The sequence below is a fragment of the Pseudopodoces humilis genome, chromosome 6 (genome assembly GCF_049639895.1).
Source record: "Pseudopodoces humilis isolate 2021_Gansu_Grassland_sample_001 chromosome 6, ASM4963989v1, whole genome shotgun sequence".
In the NCBI taxonomy this organism is placed as follows: Eukaryota; Metazoa; Chordata; class Aves; order Passeriformes; family Paridae; genus Pseudopodoces; species Pseudopodoces humilis.
The window spans coordinates 17,654,333-17,674,057 of NC_142205.1; the positions used below are offsets into that span (position 1 = coordinate 17,654,333).

A 19,725-nucleotide genomic window follows, 5' to 3' on the forward strand; every position below is an offset into this window, starting at 1 on the left:
CAGAACAGGGCAAGAAAACCCAAAAATAAAGGTCTTGTTTAACTATCCCCACCTGCCTGCTTATTGTTTTAAGCTGCAGTTCTTTTAATTATCTGGGCGCAAAAATTCTCGTGAAATGTAAATGCTGGCTCCCTTGTGCTGGGCTACCAGTCAAAGTTACAAAACTATAGCTTATCATCCTCCATGTCATGAAATATTCATTTTCATTGTTATTTGCAAACTTGAGTATTCTAAAGACTAAATGAATTCAATTATTATTCAAGGCTATGGCAATTTTGCTGAGAGGAAAAAAAAATAAATACGAAGTACAATTCTTGAAATAGCCTTTTTCCCACAGACACTGGAACCTTCAGAAATGGTAGGAAGTATCAGATATATTCTTAACTTATTTGTGTTTCCTTGTAATTCATTATTGCCAGTCCTGATAAAATGTACATTTTTCCAAGCTTGTGCTTAAGTTGCAAATCACATCGCACTGTCATATTTTTACCAAGCACTGATGACAAAAAAGGTATTGTTTTTACTTTACTTAATTAAAAAAAAGACAGAAAAATACTAAATACTTATAGAAAGCCTTTCCTACAAATAATTAAATTAATGGTGTTGCTTTGCTTCACAACAAAAAAAAACCTAATTTCCTTCCCAATTATATGCTGATTTAATGATAAAACTGCAGTAAATTATTAAGATCTGTGGCAAAGGTGAGTACCTCTACCCCCCTGAACAGTCAACTGTGAAATAATACTGGGCACCTGCCTGCCTGGAGTGGAGTTGGTTCTTATTAATTATTATCTGTGGATCCATGGTTGGTGGAATATTCTCCTTCAGTACCTACTTATAATTGTGTTCATTGACTGTGCCGAATCCATCATCTGGGTTTTTTTTGAAGTTTCATTCACACCTTTTATAGAAATGTATTTACACTGGAACATTTCATATTGCTGTTTTGGATATTTTGACCTGCTCATGTTGTTTCTATTTTCTACATTTCCACTTCAATGCTTTCCCTTCAAATTAGCAAGTTAACTGATAAATATAAACTGTGACCTTAGTGGTGCTCTCACCATACAAGCTTTAGAGATTGAAGAACTTTTCTAGTGCACTATAGAAGGAGCAACCAAAAGTGCTAATTACAGGGCCCCCAGAGCTTTTCAATGTCCCTGTCCACATTAGAGCTTGAACTTTGCTGGCACTTCCATAGTTACCTGGAAGAGATGCCAAGCAAAACTCCAACTACAAAAGACTATGAGATTTCAACAAGGGTTCCAAATTGCTTGGGAAGAATTTTATTTATTTTTAACTGAAGTGTCTAACTCCAGCCACAAGTATAAATTTACCCACTAGGATCTCTTTTTTCCCCGTGTTTTAATGTGGGTTTTGAGCACAGTGCCCCAAGGAGGAGAAAAGCAAGGAAGACAGCTGCAGTGGTGGTGTAGTTTGGAAACGACGCAGCCTCCGCAAATGCAAATGAAGCCTGTGAAACCCAGCCAGCACCTAAGCTGCTTCCTCAAAGGAAACCTTGTCTTCTGAACATTCCCTAGAAGCTTTAGCAATGCTCTTCACTCTGTTTTGACAACACTAAAGAATTGCACAAACATCTTTTGTGGGGCAATATCTGAGCACATACACACACGATATTTGGTTCCATAACAAACACATACAAAGAAAATTCTCCTTCAGCTGACAAAGTCTGCAGGTCCATTTCACACGATTTGCCCTGTTGAAATGTCCTTTATCAGACCACCTCTTCAATCACTGCATTTCCCCTGTTTTCAGGTTAGTCTGTAGCAGGTCTCAGCAATTCCCAGATTTTGCCTTTTCTTCTTTAAGGGCCATGATTAAAGAAAGTTCTGATAAGCCTTCCAACAGCATTTGGGCACTAATTCCCAAATCCTAATACATTTCTAACAGGAATGGAAGGTACGGCTGCCTGCAACAACAGGAAATACAAATCAAAGACCAAAGCCTTCAAGCCCTCTGTCCTTGACTTTTTCCTGGATTCAGCAATCATTTTATCTCTTTCTCCTCCTCTTTCACCCACATTTTCTAGCTGTGGCTCAGGTTTTCCTATATAACCTGTAATTTAGGTTTCTCAAAGAAGTTACTGATTTTGGAGACCTCATGACCAAAACTTAGCCCTTTCATTATGGCAGTGAGGAAAAAATATTTTCTTTTCTTTCCCCCAAGACTATGATATTCTGATTTTTGGGAAAGATTGCTACTTTCCCAGTGGAGTAAGGATAAGCAAACTTGTACAGAAAAACAGTGCTGGAACTTCAGACAGATGAGGTTTGCAAATCAGTTCTCACATTGATTCAACCCTTTCTGCTCAACCCTCCAAGAGTGAATGGCCTTAGAGCAAAAGATCAGCCAGTGCTGTATATAAAAGAGCAAACTGCACTCCAAAGATGTGTTAGCATGAATGGTGTTCTATATAAAGTATATGTACCCTATTAATTTTTTATTAAAAATCTTCCTTCTGTGCATCTTTACTCTTATTTTTTGCACAGTCCTGTATTTGTTCTCCAGTCCATTCTCTCTGTTCCACTTCTAGCCTATTTGTTTGCTCTTTTTTTTTTTTCCTTTCTCATCTTCTTTTCCTTATTTATCCAGTTCATACTACCCAGAATACACCCTCAATAGCATAAGTCAGTGAATCAAACTCCTTGAACTTCTGGGTTCATTGGTGCAGTAATTCTACAGTGGAATAAAGCCATCTGCTCTCTCTGGTTTGTTAGGGCAGTTATGATTGGAGAATTATTTTTTTTAAAAACAGAGAAATCCAGGATAGTTCTCTGTACCAGCTCTGTGAAAAACTCAAGGGCCAAGTTACTTCTTGGCCCAGGTCTGGGTCACAGGCTGCTGTCTGAGGAGCTGTATATTCGAGAGTCCAAAATAACTTTCTCCGAACAGCAATGCGTTACGGACATTACTGACACCAGGCTGAATTTTGCCACATCTGCCTCCACAGGCTGGGGGCTCAAATAAACAGCACTGAATGCCAGGGGAAATCACTTGCTTGTCTCATGTGCAACTGGACCTGACTATGACTATTTACTATCAGTGCAGATTTCTTGATTATCAGCATTAACCAGGCTTGCAGACATGCAACTCTTTGTAACTGGGTGCTAGTAGTAAAGCCTTCCAGGAGTGTTCAGGTGAAGCAGGAGGATCACAGGTACTCAACAGAAGAAATCTTATGATTCTTTTTATACCTCCCTGAACATCACCCTCTTTATAAGCATGTTTCACTTATTCATTACTATAAACAAAAAAACTAACCCACTCCAGCTGATTATGTAAAAAAATATATTTGTCACTTACTTCCCTCCAACATTTGAAGTTTTCTCCAGAGCCCTCATTTGCTGTGATTTGCAGGAAAATCCAGCTTGTCAGGCTTACTAAAAGGAATATGAACAATGTCTTTCACTTGGATGTTACCGTTTTATAGAAGGGCTGATCTGTAAAAGAGTATCTACCTTTAAATTTATGACCTCTATATGTTTGAGAAACGGAGCCATGTAAACACATCCATTTCCTGGGGAGGCTGTGGTGCTGTCTGAGCACAGACACCCAGGCAAGCCAAGGAGACAGATTCCAGTTTTGCACTGTCTTGCAGGTTGGCAGAGCAGACAGGACCACATCAAAATCGCAGACCGTTGCAGATCTTCATCATCTCTCTTTTACTCACCTCACTGCTGATATTTCCTTGGAACAAAAGAAGTCATAAAGTTCTTGTTGTCCCCTTATCCTTCCACACATTCAAGTCCCTGGGAAGAGACCAAAGCCTGTTCATATCTGATATTATCAGACCCAAGGAACTGGTTTCTGATATTCCTGTTCAGGGGCCTGGAATATCTATCCTTACTCAGAAGTTGAGCCCTTCCTGTCTCACTCCCAGCCTTGCTGGGATGCTCATGCCCTTCCGGCAACAAGCAATTGTCTTCTCCAGCTTCAGACACCCAGGGCAGAACGTGGGGAAGGTTCAGGAGCACACCTTCAATTTGGAACACTCTGCAGAGCTCTGAACACTCCACCCAGGCCTTTCTCATTATGTGTATTACCATCCACCTTGATCCCTTTCCCTCGAGCACCTAGAGAATTACCCTGGAGCTCTTCCTCCCTGACTTGTTCATAAGAAAGCCAATCTAGTTTTTACTGACTTTTTCTGAGAGGGGTCTGAAGAGGATGATTCCATGAACAACCACCATGGATTTGGTATCTTAGGGCACAGAAAAGATTCTCTGGTGCAAGCATAAGCAAGTTTGTGGGAGGTATCAGCCTTCAAAGCTACCAGCCTTCTACTGAGGTGGCTACCCAGCTGTCACATTGCATTTGGGGTTTGCTTTGCCATCTGGCCATTTAGTCACCCAGACAGGGCCTCCCAGCCCGAGGGGGATGTCCAGGCTGCAGTGCAGGAGAGCACACTGCCTTACCAGATCCATGCTGAGGCTCGCAGTAGCTACTGGAAGAAAAAAAATCTCTCATTTCCATAACATTGGCTATCCCCTCTCTAAAATGGCTGGGTAGGCAACTGCAGTGGAGCACACACAAGGCTGCAGTACAGCACTGGAGAGAACAGTAACCTTTAAATACTCCAAAATCAAATCTTGTTTTACACAAAATCGCTATGGTAAAGTCGATGTGAATGAAGCACCTTTGAGTGAAGGAACAGAGGGAAAGGCAGTGGACAGTTTTAGTGCCTCCTAGCAATTCTTTTTAATAAACTAGAGATGACAGACAGCCTTACCAACACATCCCTCATCTTCAAATACAACTTTCTTCAGACAGAGCTCAGTGGAACTGAGTCAGCCTTTTTTCTTGGGCCTAGCTCTTAGCATTTTTCATATTAAAATGAAGTATAATGCAGAAATAATTCTGGACTCTAGTAATCTGATGGGATTTTAGTAACGCAGGCCACAGATTAGCTCTGCAACAATTTTAGGCAAACAAAATAAAATGAAGATATCACATAACACACCTGATGTGTATGGGTTTTTTAAATATGCTTATGGATCAAGTTACCCTTTATAGGGTTATGCCTGCCTGTGGAAGTGTGCAAGCTTTTGAGGAAATTCCTGTCAGTGGAGAACATAGCTCCACTCATGCAGCAGCCAGCGCTCACTGCTTGGCCTCTGAAGCTCCCAGGCTGCAGCAAAAGTCCCCTTCCCCATCTCATCACAGCCCCTGCACCCCATTTTCCTGAGTCAGCCAAGGACAAGCCAAGCAGAGATGGGATCACCTCCCTGCAACACCCAACAGTCTCATGCAGATAAGGCTTCTTCTGAAGGATCAGCTTTGCCTGACCTCTTAACTAGTAGCCCCTGCCAGCCAAAATTGAGCCCTGGAATTATTTTTAGACAGAACCTTTCATGAATTGCAGTTAACTCACAATATGCAAACTAGTGACTAGTACTAGAGGAATCCCTATGGGTTTTGTGGTTCCACTGCCTGCTCAAAAGTCCAATTATTCATTTTTCTTGGAGCTGCAATATTCATCTAAAAAAGTTGCACAAATGGCAAGAGATGTCATTCTCCCTCCATCCCCAGTTCAGATAACTGAAAAAAAGGAAGATAAGCATTTAGCTCAGGGCTTATTAGCTATACAAAGTGCAGCTGTAAACCTTCAGAGTCTGACCCTCCTCCAGCGATGCCTTTGACAAGAAATTTGTCAGTACTTTCACCTCTGACTTGGGGCCAAACATACTAGTGCAGAGATGGAATAGGAGAGCTAGCCATAGGAAGGTATGGGTGAGTTACTGCTTTATTTTTATTTTATTTTATTCTAGCCAAATCACTTGCTTCAATACCTGTACGAGAAAATGCAGTAAAGTAAAAGGGGAGGTTAAAGTAGCTGGAAGGGGTGACTGCTCTAAATCCTTTGGAAAGGAATGGAAATCTTTAAATGGATTTAGGCAGGCTTTGAATCAGACCTTATCACAGAAGGAATGACCAAGACAGTTCAAAGCAGAAACTCCTTCACCTTATTTTTTTTTTTTTTTTTTAGTTTTCATACTATTCAGGCTTCCCCAGCTTTCCCCTGTGAATACAACAGGAATAAAGCACATAGATTGCATCACCTATCACCATTTTAAACATCTTTGTTCCCAAGAAATTTAGTATTTGCTGGACATCTTTACCCTGGGACACTGATTATATATTATTTTTTAAGAGGGTACCAGGAAGATTCATGCTTCCTCCCCAAAAGGGCAATAATTGTATTTTCGTTACTTCATGTCTGTCAACAAATATGGCAAGTTTGCTACTTCTGTGTTTGTCCCTAATGGATCTCTACCATTGGAAAATTCCCCAACAGTCTGGCTCAATTAAACACTATTTGTTGTTTCTGCTCTTTTGAACTCCACACGTGGAAGTGCAAGTCAGGGCAATACATTTAACCAAAAGCATTGAAAGGACTGTGTGAGTTTCACTCTGAAACAGAGACTTCATCAGAGTGCACCTTTTCCTTTTGCGTATTGCAGCCTCCCCCCTTCTCTCTGAGGAACAAAGAACCAAGTCAAAATAGGAAACTGTTAGAATGGAAGATCATTTTAATTTCTGTTGTAATTTGCTGTGTATAGAAAGCCCACTGAAAAAATAGCAAACCAACCCCAAAGAACACTTAATCATAATATTATTACCCATTTATTAAACCAAGATTGCATAGACTGGAGAAACGAGTGTGACATATCCCTGGGGGTTTTTCTGGAGGTAGACCTCCAGCTGTTTTATTCACACATGCACTCCTGTTTACAGGGACTTGGAAAAATATTTGCACTTCCGTTCAATGCAACACCATTTTATATTGTTTACTGATTTTCCTTAAGGAAGGGTAGAAGCATGCACAGCAAGCTGGAGAGGTACACTTTGGGAGACAGGGCTACCATCTTCCAGGGAAAGTGGGGGAGAACACATGGTGGTTGTTAATTTATATCCTGGACAATGCTATAAATCGAAGCATCGCTGACAATTCCTGCCCAGTAAACATGCTCAATTTCATCTCCCGTAAAAAGGCGAGCAGGCACTAAATAGCAACACATTTTGATTTTCATTTAGCCACTTTAATGATAGGTGATGTTAGTGGAAAAGATCATTTATCTTCAGATTTATTTTATACGAGATAAAAGGCCTTGCCAATTTTTTAAAATTCATTTACACAAGTGAATAAATCTTCCCAAACAATAAGTAGGAAAGTCATATTTCTTTAACTTTGCTAAAATCTGAAAATGCTGATCTTGGAGTGAAATAGACAGCACTGGCATTTTAATCAAGATCATAAAGACTCCTCTTCTAAATAAGAAGCACAGCTATACTTCAGAAAAAAAAAAAAAAAAAGAAGTCTGATTCAGAGATGCCTTTTTTAATGCATTTTGTAAAAAAATCTCTGATAAATCAGGAGAGACACGTGCAATCTTTATGTCCCCTTCATTTTTAGATCAGTTCCAATGTGAAGGCTACCTAAAAATAGACAGAACCTAACCTTTCAAATATCTATACTGCTGCATACCACGAACACAAGCTTTCAGTGCCTCTCATGGCTTTCAAGAGCCTTGTGCTGTGCCTGTTTGCTCCTCTAGCACATTACCCCACGGTGCCTATTGCACCCAGGCATGAGACAAGCTGCAAGTTGCAATGCGCGGTGCACTGCAATATGCGATATTTGAGACGCACAAGCAGAAAGATCATGAAAGCCAGCTTTCCCTTTTGGCTATTTGATTTTTGCCACAAAAAGGACACTGACAACGTTGAACCTAGTAAGTGAGGATGTGAAAATGAAGCTGTGCTGGCTGCCCCAGCAGCTCTGTTTAGAAAGCACAGGCTGTCTGGTTTGCAGCACACTACTCTTAAAAATATGAAGGGAACAATAAGCTCTTTTATTGTTTTCTACAGTGCTTGCAGAGACAGTTCTACCCATCTAAAGGAGAGATTTTGCAACAGTGCACTGAACTGAGTAACTGGTGTAGAATTACAAGACAGCAGAATACTCAGTAACTATTTCTTTGCATTACACTTTCAAAACTGTGATTCTGCTTGGCCTAAACAGTATAGGTCAAATACATCCCAAGCACAATCCCAGCAATTTCAGGTCAGTGGTACCTGAAAAATCAATAGCATTTAAGTTGATGAAGTTATAACAAGGGGGATTTTGGCCCAGTCTGTACAAATACTTATATACTTATTGTATATATTCTTCACTTGGTATTATGCTATATTTAATTGTTCTCTAACGCTAAACACTTTACTTAGCAGGTCCTAAAGCCACACTAGGAGCTGGAATAGGAGGAATCTGTACTAAAATCTCCTTGTGGGGCTGCCCTGGAGGCTTTGAGTGACTGTGACTTTTGCTTACACGAAATAGAAAATCACCCTTGTACCAGTTGTTAGCTAGCCACTCCTACCAGGAACGAGCTCGTAAGGACTTGCTTTCCTTTGTTTACTGTCATGCTCTGCTCTGACGGAGTCACCAGTTTGTCAAGGCATTTTACTCTGTCAAGAAATGAATAAAATAACTTACACTGATAAAATAATGAAACAAAGCAGCATCAGACTAAATTAATTCCTTCAAAGAATTTTAGATGGAAAATGTCTTACCTGCTGACAGGAAGGCAAGAATAGCAAACAAAGGCATAGGAATAAAAGCTATTCAATAAAATATCGATTTCATTATCACCACCTATTCAACTTAATTTTCTTGGCATCCATATCCCTAATGCAGGTTTGTGATAGATCGTACAATCACTTTTTAATTAAGCCCTACTGCGCCTTGTATTAAGAACAAGACAGTATACATTATGGCACAATATATCTACCAAAATATTTAATGCTTATCCTTTTCATTTTGGTATTTAAAAGTTGTTCTCTTAGGAGGTGGTATCAGTATTTAACAACATTCTTGACAGTAAGTATAAAAACAAAAAGCTTCATACTTAATCTAGCCATGTCAAAACTGAAACTCCTTAAAATAATTGCTTTCTGAATATATAGTATTTCTATTGCATTATGCCATTACTACTCAGCTTTCAACATCTTAAGATGCAAAACTTGTTCCTTCTCCTACATACTGATGAGATAGGAAGTGGCACAAGGATAGAAAACTCACATTTGACCAGTTGAATGGTACATGAAACAGATGTTATCATGTTACAAGAGATATTTAATGAGAAGCTATAGAAGACTGGCAGCTTCCTGGGCTGGCAGTATTTTTGTTTCAGGTCTCTCTTGGTGTCTTGCAGTTCTTCTGCTTGTGATGGGGCAGATCCTCTATAAGAACAGCACTCATCTTCCACTGTAGTACTGGCACTTTTCAGAGGGCAACATTCACTTTAATTATAAAAATTTACCCATCTTCTTCCAAGTGAGAAAAGGCTGTTGTTGCATGTATAGTGTGGTTTTAGTTTTTAATGCCAGAAATGAATCAGTAAACATAGTTACATTATGGTATACTATTTCTTATTCTGTACCCATAGTAACCAAATTAATCTCAAGGCACTGCTGGCATTAATTCAATCTGAAGCTCATACTTTGGATTTCACATAGGTGCCTTCATCCTATTCTTCTCAACTAATAAAATGTTAATATATGGCCATGTATTTATTTCTGGTTCAGTTCAAGTTGAGGTGTGCAGTACTTTGCAGAAACCTAATTAATATGAATCATACATTAGAACATTCTGTTTAATATACAAAAAAAAAATGACGCTAGCACATGAGTATGGAACAGAAGACCTAAGAATTCATTTCTAGCTGTAACTTCTCTGTCTCTAGCATAGGGAAGGCAGTTCTCCTTACCCTTAAATCTCCATTAAAAAAAATCCCTAACATATGGTGCAGTTCTTCACTGAAGAACTCCACCAAAGAAATCATAAATTATTGAAAAAATAACAGGACTGAAGAGATCTTGGAAGATGAGATACTGACATCTCCTCCTGTACCACTGTGAGTTTGGTGCACACTAGCAATGAACTAGTTCCCACAGTGAGCCAGATGTACTGTCTTCAGCAACACCCACTGATAGGAGTTTTTCCACAGGAACAGCCTTCAGCCAAAAATACCCATCCAGTTGATAATGAAAAACCATCTCCACACCCCAGGAATTGTGCCTGAACTGCTCAGGAGACATAAGTAGCTCAACAGCTGTGCTGACTAGGTCTTCTCTAGACCTCAACAAGAAGAAATCCAGTTTGTTAGTCAGAACTTAATTTGGGCAATCTGATACCCCCGGCATGCTACAATCCCAAAATCTTCTCTTTTGCTTAGAGAGGTTTTGCAGCAACAGTTCACACTTCTTGGAACCCTTCTTACCTAGCTGTTCCCAGTCCCAGGGATTCCCAGGAGCACTAGTGTCCCCAAGTATTTTGGTGCTTTCAAAATACCCAGCTAAGAGAAATTACTGCACTAAATGGTGCCTAACTTGATCAAACTGACAAAGTAACAGGGCCAGATTCTGCCACTCCTGCTCACCACATACAACAAGCAGTCCCATCAAAAGGGTGAGCTGACGTGAAGAGCTAAGGCAATGCTTATGGACGATCAGAGGGAGTGTAGGTGATCTGTGGCTCCCCAGGTGAAGATCCGCACTCTGAAAGGAATCACCATCATGCCAGTGCTGCTCTGCATGGAAGCTCAGGCCCCAGCCTGCAGCAAAGCTTGTATTTGGCGGACAGTGTTCTGTTCTTACAATGTTCTGTTTGCCATGTTCTGGCAAAAGTCACAGGGATGTTCGAGCAAGCCCACAAACAGGTTGCACTGGCAGCCCCACACCCACCACTGCAGGACACAGAAGATTCAGTGGGTCTCTCCATTAGGCACATCACTCAAGGCTGTATCAAAGAGAAGCTCAAGCTCAGCCTTTGCAGATTGGCCCACCTCAAACAAACCTCCACAACACAGGACCGCATCAAACAGCTGGAGTTCAAAGAGCTGCCCAACCATTTCAGGTTCTTGCCTTGGTAACCGAGCACCAAAACTCTCAGGGGGCCCTGGTGTCTCCTGGGCACTCCCATAGGGCTCCACTGGCCTTGAGCCCTGCCTGCATACTGCACCCAAGGGCACGATACAGTCCTTCACTTTCACCAACTGCTACAGAGTAAGAATTCCTAGAATGGCTCAAACACACACCAGTTCAAATATGGGTACTTTCAGACTTCTTTTCTATTCCAAATTATGTGCTTTGCCAGCTTCAAAAAAACAGATGGAAAACACGTCCCTAAATGTGCACCCTTGTGATCATTCCAAAAGGAAAGCAGCACCAAGTAGCTTAAAATGTTTGCTAGAAAAAATCTTTTCCATATCATGCAAATAGCAGACAAAAATAACCGCTAGGCAATTGATATACATACAAATATTGGTTATTTTAAACAGTAATTTGTTATTGAGGACATCTCACTGAAATATTATAATATTCAATTTCCTCTGCATTTGCATGGAAAAGGAGCTGGAGAGCACATGATCATTCATTTAACTATTACATAAATACGTCTATCATAAGATCACACGGTTTTCAAGCCAGAGTTCAAATACATGTTTAATGCATGAGAGTATGATGAAGAAACTTGTGAACTCACAGGTCTCGTAGCACAATCTCAATCAGATACAAGCTTGGTGTAAATATGTACAGTATCGTGTGCTTTCCAATAGCACCATGTCTCCAGGCAGCAGTCTGACATCAGCAGAGGAGACAGGTGGTTCCCTTTCCAACCCCGGAGGGTGAAAAAAAGGAGTTAAGACACTGTGTAAATATAGCAATATTTTTTCCTCAGTGTTTTGGTACAGTTTTCAACCCTTAATGAAACTGCAGTGCATGAACAATTCTCATAACATCTTTGCTACAAATCAGTGAGTGGATGTCATGTCCTAAGATATTTATAACCTTTAAGGTAGTGGTAAGTGATACTGTTTGGCAGCCTCAGTTTAGAAGTGCTGAAGTTATTTGCCTTTTGGTTTCGTAAGAAAGGAGCTCCAAAAAGCCACAAAAACCCAGTTTCCTTGCTCTAAATGTATCCCTTTGCTATAGCAGATCACTGTTACTAATAATGCCTGTAAGAATGACAAACAGCAGTCAAATACAGGCACAGAGCAGGTCACAACTGCTTTTAGCTAGCTCAACTTTGTAAACTCTAACAGTGTGAGATATGCTAAACCCTGCACAATCCACAGTAGTTTTATTTTGAATCTCACATTACAAAAGTTCACACATATGCTAACCTGCATATAGAATAACCCAATTTGACCTTTTTTTTCCTATCTGTACATAAATAGATTCTTTTTTTTTTTTACAGAGTGACAGCCACTGCCTCTTAAACCATTTTCTTTTGTTGCATTTCCTTAGAAACACAAATCTTGTTCCTTGGCAGCAGTCGCTGTAAGTGCTGTACCACATGCCCAAACTAGTTCTCACTCACAGCTTTAATTCACAGTAAGTGGCACGAAAGGAGGTCAACACTTCTCAGAAACCACTTTCAGTTCTTTGCTGCTTCAGTATCTATTCTATAAAGCCATCCGCCCTAACAGAAAGAAAGTTGTTTCTTATATTGTGTCCCTTGCTTTTTTATTATTGTCATCTTTATGGAATGGGCTGCAGAATATATCTGATGGAATAAAAGAAGATTATTCCTGAAACCACATTCCTTGTCTCCCTTTTGCAAGATCCTAAAAAAATAAGTAAAAAGAAAATAAAAATTAGTATTTTCTGCAATGAAAATGGCCCTTTCTTTTTCCGTGAAGAAAGACTTTAAATAAATGGCAACTCAGTGTCAATCACCGGGTCTTACTTTCAGTTCAATTTACTTTCTTACAGAATGTTTATTTTTTTTATCAATCTAACCAAGACATCACGGAGGTTTAAAATCAAACAGCCTTCTTTTTGCCATGATGCATCACCGGTAAGAGGAATGGCCTTGCTGACAATATTTTGCTGTTACATTTGCCTCTACAGCTTCACTGCCTTCTCTGTGATCAATGAAAACAGATTTTGACCTCATCTATTTCATTTCAAACCATATTCTGCCCTGAGGCACACGAGTACAACCTATCATAGTTATAGTGGCAATTGGGGCAGAATTTGTTCCTTTCCTGACAATTCAATATGTGATTCATGAACCAGAATTGAATCCAGTTCTCCCTTCCTAGAGCTCCTCTGGTTTTTGGCATCAGTAAAAAAAGCAGCAAAGATGAATTTATGTTAGTCATATCAGCAGAACTGGCTGGGTAGTCAATAATCAGACTGCTCAGCAAGATGCTACCTGACCAAAAGTTAGTTACTGTATTTTATTTACACAGTTTATTCTGTAGTCTGCTTGCTTGCTTGCTTGCTTGACTTCTCCCTCTGTTGTTTAATGGGATCATAAGACTTGGAAAAACATCTCCTTGTCTTGAACATTTCTAATTGGCTTAATAAAGCAAACCTAAAAAAAGATAATCCTCTCCACAACCATCACCTTAAAAGCACACCCCTGCCACTAGACATGGAATACCTGGTGTATTCACAGGGTATGCAGTTGGAGGCAATAACCAGACGATCAACTTTCTCATTAATCCCCAAGACAATGGACCACTTTTGAAAATACAGGCTCCATTATATTCACACATGACTCTACGTGCCAACACCTGCATGCACTCTTTCATACAACGCGCTGCACAGCTGAGGCGATCACTCTTCAGCACACGCTGTCTCACACGGACACGCAGCGATGTGAGGTGTGCAGCACACCTGGGCTGAGGGACACTGCACCACCTACAGAAGTAGGAGAGCCTGTTCTAGACCACCCTGGGAGCACTAGCACTCCAGAGCCAGTATCAGGAGCTCTTTTTGAGCCCTGGGAGTCCCCAGTGTCTCAGTGTCTCACTCAGGATGACACGCACTGCATGCATCGACATTGTATCGTGTTTTTCTGCAGGACTCAGTTCTCAAGTAGAGGCAAGGTAGATATCACTTTGAAAACCACATCCAAGACATCTAATGAATTGCATACAGGAGTCTAATCTGTAGTAAATTTGATGTATGGTAAAAATAAACTCCTTATTATAACAAAAGCACTAACCACTAATATTGCATATTAGGCCTGCAAAGCACCCATTAACTGATGAAGAGGAGTAATATTAGATAGTTAATTTCCTCAGTTATTTAACTATTTATGTCAATGGAAATCAAGGAAAACAATGTCTACGGAACCATACATGAAAACATACATGAAGGATTTCAGCCAACATTTCAATTTAGATTTGAATATAAGGAGAAAAAAACTATTCAACAATAAAACAACAAAAATATAGATCAGGACCTTGATGTCCTGCTGCATACTGCTATTGTACTGGTTATGAGAAAACAATTTTTGGAAGCAAATTATTCTAATTTCCCTCACCATTTAAGAAAAATGCATTCAAAGCAAACCACAGAGCCTGATCCTGCCCTTCTGCAACCCCATCAATAGCAGCCTTACCACAAACTCCAGTGAAGCAGGATTTATCCTTTCCCATGGGCCATACTCTGAGTCCTTAATTCAACACCTTATTCACCAGCTTGTTCCATGAGATTAGCTGTGGTTTCAAGTGTTATTCATTCAAAGCAATGGGTCTACAAACACCCTCTTTCTCTGTTTTGCCAGACTGAAGAAGATATAAACAATTTGGGGAACATTACCAAAGGCTCAGAGAGAACCTCAGTATCTTCTGTGCGGTTTTCTTTGGAGCGAGAAGCGAGAGAGCTTCCTGAGTTTGAAAATCAGGCTTGTAATGAAATAAATAGAACTCCCTTCTCTTCCTTTTTTTTTTTTTTTTTTAGGTAACATGACCTAAAAAAGGATTTGAAATACACTTGGAGAGGAGTGAGAGCAATCTTGTGTTTATTGGATTTTTGTTTATTTTCTGCAGTTATTTCAGAGAGTTTCTCAAAATTTTCAAACGTCTTTCAATCTTACAAGGTTCATCTTTTCCAAGAGCAATGTGTCTAACTTAATTTTCTTTTATTTCTTAGCATATTTATTATACTTACTAATCATTACCTGAATTCCCACACAATGTTTTGAATGGGGCTTCAAATATCACCTTGATCACCATCTGCAAAAAGCTTCTCCTCCTGAAGCAAAATAAAACCCAGCGCAACTTTTTGATCTACTATTTGCTTTTTTTTAGAACTGCAGGAAAACTTGTGCCTTAAGGGCCGAGCCCTGTTCCTTCGGCAGCGAAGCAGCCCAAGAGGGGTCTGTGTGCCGCATGCTTGGAGGCAGAGCACGGGAGCGACAAGCCTGCCAGAAGTGCTGATTCACTGCAGCCACTGAAGAGGTTGCTTAGTAGCTAAGCTGGGGAGGAAAGATGGCACAGAGCAGGGGGGCATCTTCATTGGTACAAATAAATAAACAGGAGGGAATGCCAAAGCTGTTGCAGAGACTGGATTCCCTGAGATCTCTGCTTAATACATGCGTGTTAGTTCATTTATTGGAACAAACCCTGTTAATACAGCTCTAGCCATAGGGGGAAAAAAATACTTGCAAATGCACAGAAGTCATGTAAATCAGAACTGCTGCTCTATTTTACAAGAAATTTTCTCCATTAATTAATTTCATGACTTAGAGCAAATGAGCATGGTTGGAAACAGGGGACCCTGCTGATACCGATCTCACAGCATAGGATACTTTCGTTTCCCTCTCCCAGATATATAGCAGATGTACTCCCTGGCTCAAATCCAGGTGCAGACTAGGTATTTTTGTGGCTAAAACACCACCTTCTAACCTGGTTAAGTCTACTAGTAACTTTCTCCGGTTTGGAGTTAGAAAATATCCCATAAACCCCCCAGGATTTTAAAATCCAAATTCTCAGAGTTGTCACATTTATAATTAGAATGATCTGATACGACTGGCATTAGTGTGAGGTAGGAACATATCACAGAGGGCCAAGCAGACAAACTAAAATATTTCTCACCGTTAAAAAGGGAATTCTTCCAAGTAGAAATGTCAGTTGAGTCACAAGGGCTCTGTGCAAAAGTAGCACCTCTTCATCCCCATACCTACTCTTACAAAGTCCTGTGCTGCTGCCTAACTTAGCCCAACAGACCACACAACCAACCAAAGCCCTGTCAACAGCTCTGGCTCCCTGTGCTAAACCCAGATCTTCCTCCAAGAAGGAATTACTTTTCCATAAGTGCAGGTTGTTTCAGACCTATTTGTAACATCCCCAAACCCTACATAAAGACAGCATCTCTGTTGATGCAAGAAGATATGCCTCCACACTGAAAAAAATGATGTTTGATAAAACACTTTGTCACAGTATTCCTGGATGCAGAACTTGTTGCAAGAGTAAGCTTCCTGCATGCTGATGGAAGTACTTTTCAAGTTGTTTACCCCCCTACTGGAGAAAGAGAAAAAGAAAGTAGGAAAGAAAGAGAAGAAAGGAGGAAAGTATGGAGGGTACACTATTGTAGTTACTGAATCGGCAAACAAGCCAGCAACTGACAAAATGAGAACAGCTGTAAGGAACCTGGCAGCACCAGCATGTTCAGGGAAACAATAAAAAGGAGCCTGGAAGACAAGAGAAACCCTGGATGCAGACACTAACTTTCTCTTTTTTTTTTTTTTTTTTTTTTTTCCTGGGAGAGGATTTATGATACTAGATTTTGGTTGACTCGTAATACCCACACCTGGATAAATACAAATTAAATTAATTTTACAGCTGCAATCTTTCCACATTTTGAACATGGTGATTTGCAGTAAGAAACCCTATCACGAGGTGTCAAAAAGGAACATAAAATATAACATGCAATATTTTTTGAGCGACATCAATTGTAATTATATGAAAGCTAAGCAAGCAACTCCAGGGAGAGGTGGATGGAGTCACACAGCAGAGTGCCTGGCCCGCGGTGCAGATGGCAAAGCTCAGTCCAGGCAAATACAGTGGAAAGGCCACAGGAGCTCACATGTATCAAATAATAACAGTAATGTGTCTCTTCCTTCTGCCATCGGGTCACTGAAATCAGTGTGAAAGCAGCATGGAGATGAAAATGCTATGGGGTCCAGGTATTAGGTTAGAACTTCCTACATGACCTGAGATTACAACCATCATCCCTCATCCCTCTTACTTCCACATGACAACCCTCATCCCTCTTATATCCTAAACTAAGTCACTGGTCTCAAAAGTTTTACTAGCACAGGATGGCCAGTCTTCATTCCAATGTATTTAATTTTTCTTGAAAATCAGTAGTACATGATCTGTAACACAGACTTGGTGTTAAAACACATCACTGATGTGTGAAGAGGTGGTGATACTCCCCAAAGAGAATATGAAAAAATTTCAGAATACTATGTCTAATAAACAACGAGTGATACTTAGAATTAGGGCAGGAGGAATTTATATGCTCACAGTGCCTCCTGTCTTCCCCCATGACCAGACTGGCAAATTTTCCAGTTTTTTTGGAAGAACCAAAACAGGTTCTGTTCTTTAGTCTCTGTACCACACCTACAAAATACACCTCCAGGAATGTAATGTTTTCCTTGTTGGCTTCTATTGATGAGGTTCATATTATTAATGCATTTGGCTCACCTTCCTGTAGCCAGACATTCCCACAACATGTGTGGACACCTACAAACTGGTCACATTTGTACCAAAAAAGCATCAGGTCCTTAACAGCACAAAATCCATGATTTCATAAAATGGGTCAGTGCTGAAGAAAAGTCTCTTTTCTGGGAATTAAAATAGGCAATTTGTTTTCTGGTATTTCACTTGCCTCCCATATTGTCACAAGCATGACAAATTAATGGTATAGCTACATTATAGCCCACTATGCTCTACACTGCCATGAACACTCAGAAGGATATTGCCCCTGTGAGAGAGAAGGCAAACCACTACACCAGCTTTCCTGGATAAACTAGGGGTAAAGAGATGCCTTTCAAACTAGGAAGAATGACAACCAATTTTTACAAATACACCAAAGAAAACTTTTTGTAAGGTTTGGGTTTTTTCTTGTTTTGGTTTTCAGTATTAACACTTTGGGCACCTGATATTAATCCCTCCATGTGGAAAGCACAGTGCAGTCCTACAGCTGTGGCATTTTGAAGTCTGCACAACATGCTGTACATGCCATTGCTTGACATTTTATTGACAACAAAGGCCCGCAGCACAGCAGCGCTTTTAGAGATGGGATTAACATAATGAACTCCATCTTCATGGCTTTTTCATGGCATTTCTTTATAAGAAAGAGCAAAGAGAGACCCAAACCAGAAACAAACATTTTTTTTTAGTCTTTTAGGACACAGTCCCCTCTGAAATAATTGCATAGTCCTAAAGGACAGAAAAGTCTGCAAGTAAAGGAGCACATTTGTACTTGTAATGAGAATATAACTGCTGAAGAACTAAGGTGAAAAAAAGATACCGACCTTTCTGTAGGTCAAGAAGAGCTCAAGTGTGGGGCCTGGACTAATACAGCATTATAGCTGATAGAGTAAGCTCCATTATGAGACAGTAACATGAACAACACTGAGCCTTCCACATGGGATCTTCTACTACTCAGGGACAGGCTGAAAGGGTCTTGCAGCAATGCATATACCAAGATCTCAAAACCCCTAAAAATACATGTACAAACCCCAGGAGATATTGCTTATTTCAGTCCCAAGTCAAATGGTCTTCATGCATGAGTAGTCCAGACAAACACAGCCACTGAACCCAGCCTACGTTTGCCAGATGTCCAGCCCATATTTGCAAGATGGCCCTAAATGCAGGAAGGAGAGTAGCACTCTGAGCAGGAATCTGCAATTTTGTTTGCAAAGCTCTGATCTTTCCCTCTTAAAGCTTCAAGAAAACTCTTCAATGAAAAAGTGCTTGGCAGAGTTTCCATCTGTTCTTGGCTGGACTCGCTAGCCAAGTCTGAAACACACAGAGCTTTGCTTTATTTTTTTCCTGGTACATAAGTAAAACTCCACAATAGTACTGCTTTTTACAGAATGAAATAGAGCAATCACACAGCCATCAGTCCAGCCTAACTGCAGTTGCTAAAAAAATGAATTTAGACAATTAGAAATTATGGTTTCTGATTTTTGTGAATTTTCTTTCCTTCTTTCCTTTTGGTCTGACCTTTTCTGAAGTCCTGTACCCCAGACTTCCTTTCCATAGCCTTCTACAAACATGTAAAAAAACTACCTAAGTTTCTACATGAGTAACTTATTCAGAACCTTTTCTGAGCAACAACAAAAGAACACATCAATTTGGTATGACCTCAAACAACAATTTAATCAAATAATGTTGCAAAGCTGCCTTAGTAAGAGATCAAAGAAAAAAGATCATGATAGTCACCAATTGCAGTAATAACCCGTCTACAACTGAATTCTTGGCTTCAAGCTAACACATTAAACGCACTTAGAAATTAAAAGCTGCAACCTCAACATGTGAACTCCTTGCAAAAATGGGGAAAATTACTCTGATCACAGTCAAAGTAACAGGCATTCAGCACCTGTCCTAAAAGTTTTGTCAACTTGCAGAATCATAACTCAGTTTCTCTAGGAAGTTCTGAGATGCTTTCTGAAAACCAAACCTCCACCCTGGTTCACAACCTTTGTTTAAGGAAGACAAGTAATCTACACTGTGAAAAGAGGCTGTGCTCATTTTCCTGACGTACTTTTCTGTGACCTGAACCCTCAGTTATATAAGAGTAGGAAGCATGGACAATTCATTCTTAATGCTAGCTCAGTCCTGGCCTCTCCTGGGCACTGGCTGAAAATAATACTAAACCATGCTGAATCATTTA

The 19,725-nt window shown here is 40.1% G+C and overlaps 1 protein-coding gene across 1 annotated transcript in view; it reads right to left on the reverse strand.

Moving 5' to 3' along the window:
- Positions 1–19,725, reverse strand: part of PPARGC1A (PPARG coactivator 1 alpha) — a 364,260-nt gene that overhangs the window by 68,499 nt on the left and 276,036 nt on the right. The gene's annotated exons all lie outside the window — the stretch shown is intronic.